This window comes from Numenius arquata, chromosome 4 (assembly GCF_964106895.1).
Source record: "Numenius arquata chromosome 4, bNumArq3.hap1.1, whole genome shotgun sequence".
In the NCBI taxonomy this organism is placed as follows: domain Eukaryota; kingdom Metazoa; phylum Chordata; class Aves; order Charadriiformes; family Scolopacidae; genus Numenius; species Numenius arquata.
The window spans coordinates 46,104,821-46,109,796 of NC_133579.1; positions in this window are offsets into that span (position 1 = coordinate 46,104,821).

The following is a 4,976-nucleotide window of genomic DNA, read 5'->3' on the forward strand; positions in this document are numbered from 1 at the left end:
TGTGTTTGCTGATGCATTGTCAAATTCAGAGGTGCATTTTCTTATAGTATATTCATGCACTTTTATTGTCCATAATAAATGTCTTTAATGGGATTTGTGCTGAATTAAGATGACTCTGTCCTGGAAAACTTGCAGCATAAAAAAATTATGGAAGTCTCCCTAGCACACAGATCAAACGTATTACAGCCACACCCACAAGTATTCCCAACAAGTCCAAAAGTGTTCCAGGTTATTTTTGATTAGACTTGCTTTCAACAAGTTAGAAACATTTGAGTCTGAGTTGGTTGTTATTGATGGTGGCTCATTGAAATTTTCCATTCCTATTTCCATAATGGCCTTGTATGCAAGGAACATTAGCTTAGCCCTCAGGCTGACGTGTACTGTATCTTTAATTTTCTCTGTGTGTGCACGTGGTTAGTATGCGTTTGTGTGTGCATGTTGGGGGGAAGGAACAAGAGAGACAAAAGAGCTCAAAGAAAATGACAATGTCATTTCAAGTCAGAGACCAATAAAGATATTTTGATCCTAAGTGTATATGACAGACAAGTCCCACAGTTGCTCTGTAGATCCTCAGCAGTACGATGTGTGGTAGTGACCACTGTGTAATCTGAGGACTATGTAAAACAGATGGTGGTTGGATTCAGTTCACAAAACTTCAGACATTTACAATGAGGATGCCTACACTCCCACAGTTGTCATCAAGATTTAGGTATGATTCACGCTCTATGGGTGTCTTCTTTAGAATGAAATGGATAGTCCCCTAGATGCCACCATTTGTGCTGATCATGGAGTTTAATGGCAGCCTACCCACCTAGTGCAGGCGTAGATTGCTGCGTTGAGTGCATCATCATTCAGGCAAGATGAGTTCCACCTCTTTGTGCTGTGGGAGCTACACACAACTTAAAATTAATGTTTGTCACGACCAGACAGAGTGCGTTTGTCCTGTCATACCTGTCAGTAGCTTTGCACATCAGGATTGTATAAGAAACCATTAAAAAGATTGCTTGTGTTGCAAGGGAGGGAGTGGGGAGTCTTCACTGAAAAGATCTGGTTTATGCTTTGATATTAATCACATCTCGGTTGAGCTTGTCCAAGCTCAGATGGGTGGGAATGCTGTACTCAGATCCACAAGACTGAAGTACTGTCTTCCTACCTTGTCCCCCCAAGAACTTGGGTCTGTCCAAGTTGCAGTCCCCTGTGGAACAGATTGGGCCAGCAGGAGCAAACATCTGATGCCACACACATCTCACTGTATATCCTGTCTTCATGCTCAGCATCTCTAATTGGGGGTGGTGAGGGTGAAAGGGGAGCAAAGGACTTGCTCTGCTCTAATGCAGCCTTTGCCTCCGCACTGTGATTGTTTGACTTGCAAACCCCAAATCATTTAGATCTCGCATACTTGAAGAGACTGTCTCTTTCCCCATAAGATATAATCATATCTGTAATGGACTCATGGACTCAGGATAATGGAGTTCATTGCTCCCCTGCATTTCCTACAGTCTCAAGCAGCTTATACATTTATTTTTTTAAGCCTGCTGTGAATTGCTCTGTTTTTAGGGGTTTCAAAAAAAAAAAAAAGAGGAAGAAGACAGACAAGTATTGGAACGAGCACAACAGATTCATTTGTTCAAACACACAGTGGTCAAATTTCTGCTTCACCTGAAACACACAGCTGGTTTTCGTTTGGTTGGTTGGGTTTTTTTCCCTGAAGGTTTGCACCAGTACTCCTCCAATTGCTCTTCCTGGTTTTATAGAAATGGGCGTGGAATAAAACCCCAAAGTAAATCTTCAGCTTTTGGCTGCGTTTTCAGCTGTATGTTAACATCAGGAATAAGATCCTAGGACATGCAAGCCTGCTGTCCCGAGGCAAAATAGAAAGGTATTCTCTCCCAGACAGCTATTGATAGATAAAAACCCAGAAAGCCAAGTACTCTGCTGGCATCCAGTGCAGAAGTGAAAGAGCCCAACAGAGAGACCACTGGACAGGCTTAAACATGCCCCATGTACCGTCACCTGGTACAGTATTTGGAGTGCTGCTGTTAGCAACAGACTTGTCAGAAAGTTGAAATGGTTACAAATGTTATATTTATGTTGTGAAAAACCTGTTCAAAGCGCCTGAGATGAGTGATGCTCTGCTTGCAGCCTAGAAGCTGCAGATGAGGCAAGAGGGATGGCGAGGCTCCCTTCACCTCTTGCATGTGTCCTGCTGGTAATAGCAGCCTTATTGAGGGGTTACCACCACTGAGGGCACCTTGTGAGGAACCGGTGGAGAGGCTCTCAGGAAGGGTTAGCAGAGAAGCGTGGTGAGATCGGGTCAGAACGGCTCAGCCCTGCAGGGCCAGCTGTAATGCCAGTGAGGGCTCTGTACCCAGCACCTGCCCTGAGAGCAAAAGGCATTTGGGACTTGGGTGGCTACAGGAGGAGAACATAACTAGTCACTTTCACACAACTTCACTGTAAAGAGAGGGCCTGATTCGTGGGCTTGTAATTTGAAGCTGGGTTTGCAGCTTTTGATTCTGTATGTTATTCCAGTTCATTTCCCTCAAAACCGTAATAGGCTGCGTTCCTAAACTTATCTATTGAGTCATCACTTGGGAGTGAAGAAATATAGTTCAACAAATTTTATTTCATTTTCCAGGTTTCTGGCTTTGGTCTCTAGTCAGTGTTTGAAAAAAGATTCTTGGAAATTGGGCCAGCTCTTGTTAATACAAATCAAGGCTTGACAGAAGTCTTTCATGTACAGATACTTTCGTTGTCATTGGTGAAAACTAGTCTCACACTTATGATTTTGTTCTTTACCTGGTGTGGTGCTCTGTAAAGAGAGTTCATGGCTGCCTTTGCCTGGAGCATTAAAGAAAATTTCCAGGAATTCTCTGATTTGGTTAGTAGCAAGCCGTATCCCCGCTCTTTCCCATGCTTTCCCGTGTGTCTAAGAAGAAAGGCTCTGAAGTCTCTCCTTTGTGGGAGTGACCTTATCTGCTTCATCTGGTACGGCACTGGAAGTCATGGCCGCATTCCCTGCACCCAGCAGAGCACCCACCATTCCCCACGGGGCACCAGGACCCAGGCCAGGGTGATGGCTGCTTCTTTGCATCTCTCGCCATGCTCGCACTCCCCAGCGTTTTCATTTGCTGCTAAAAAATAATAGACCGCATCTGTCATCATCTCTCCCCTTTGGCCTTCTCCCCCTTGCATCTGCCCCCTTTCCTAGCTTTCCAGTCTACTCCATTTCTGTAAGTTATTTGAAGCCACCAGTGTCAACTGGTTTCTGGTTGTCACTTTTAGTGTCCCTCTGAGTGTCACGCTTTTCTTTTGGGTGAGCCAAGGTTGGGTCTCAGAGCACACAACTCCTTTTCTCCCTAAAATCACAAGTATGGCTCTGACCCAGGGACAGAAGGACGATCTGCAAAAAATTGTTTTAAATAGGTATGTTGCTAATTTGCCTCTTGGCATGTAGAACTGGTTGACTCAACAGCTTCTGGGTTTCTCCTGCCTGGTTTGGATTAATTTTTACCTAAAATATTAGTCTCAGATTTCCTATTTTTTCCTGAAAGAGCTTGTGAGATTTCAGAGGGTGTGTTTTGTGAACTTTATAGAAAAAAAGTGGAGTATAACTTTTAATTATGCCAAAGTGATAACAGGACAACTACTTTAATATTGTGGATGACACGCACAGAGGCGTGTCAAAATTACCTAACACTATCCAGGTATTTCCAGGTTATTCAGTAGCTCATAATTTATAAAAAAGCACTTTTATTGGAATTTCAGTACAAGGCAAATGATTTCAAATATTACAAATAATAGCGAATGTGAATAGCAAGCTATAGGGAAAATAGTAAATTTTGGAGCAATGACTCAAGAATAGGTACCCAAGATCAGAGGCAGCATCATAGTTGCACTGAACACTATAAATAGATACATGAGCAAGACGATAGAATTAAGATTACTTGGATAATTGCATGGATTAAGGGTTGATTTCCTAATCTAAAAATCTGAACATCTGTTTTTGCATGAGTTAATATGTCTATTATTTTTTATTACCAAATATTTTGTCTTCTTCTCTAAACCTACAAAAAATTGGGATCTAGAAATGACTATAAAATACTTTTCTTTGCAGTTATCTCCCTTTCAGAGTATTACCTTCAAGGATTGATTAATTCCGCATATTTATGAAAGCTGAATTTCGTATGCAGAATTTTCTCCATAAACGTTGATTTAGAATTACATATATTTGGGTTGTTCCTGAGCACAAGTTTTGGTTGGTTTTTTTTTTGTTTTTTTTTTTTTACTTTTCTTGGTATGAGTTGTTTCATTAAACAAAACTCATTTATTCCTTATTTTATATTTCAGGAACTTGCTGGGGTTAATCAGCTGGAAGCAGGTCATTTTGTTTGCTTGCAATTAAGGCTGTGTTTGCACTAAAATATAAACACACTTTCATTCTTCAGTACAAATAAGTTGCCTTGGACAAGAAGCTGCACCTTGTGCCAGTAGAATTTACCCCACTTTTCAGAAGAGGCAATTTTCATGGGTAGATATCTGGCTTCTCCACTGTAACTCCCAGTGTGCACCTGAACAGTCTGATTTGTCTGAGAGGTTTTCCAAGAGATCCTATTTAAAGCCAAGAGAAGCCCAAAATTTCCACTTAGATATGTTCCCCCATAGGCTATACCTCTTCTAGATGAATATTTAGGGGGGGTTTCCTACTTGGAAAAAGGGGAGATGTTTGCTATTATCAGTGATTATTGAACAATTCTGGCAAAAATGACTGTACTAAATCAGTGTTTTAAATTCCAAAATTTTAGACAGAGCACCAGAAAAAAACCAAACCTCTTCTTCCCATGTTTGCTTGATTTTAAAAGTCCTGTTTTGCAAACATGTCTACGCATTAGTAATCTTGGACTGGGTCCAGGCAGCTCTGGACTGTGTCCCACAAAGCAATACAGACGCCCAAGCGCAACATCAAAGCAGCAAGT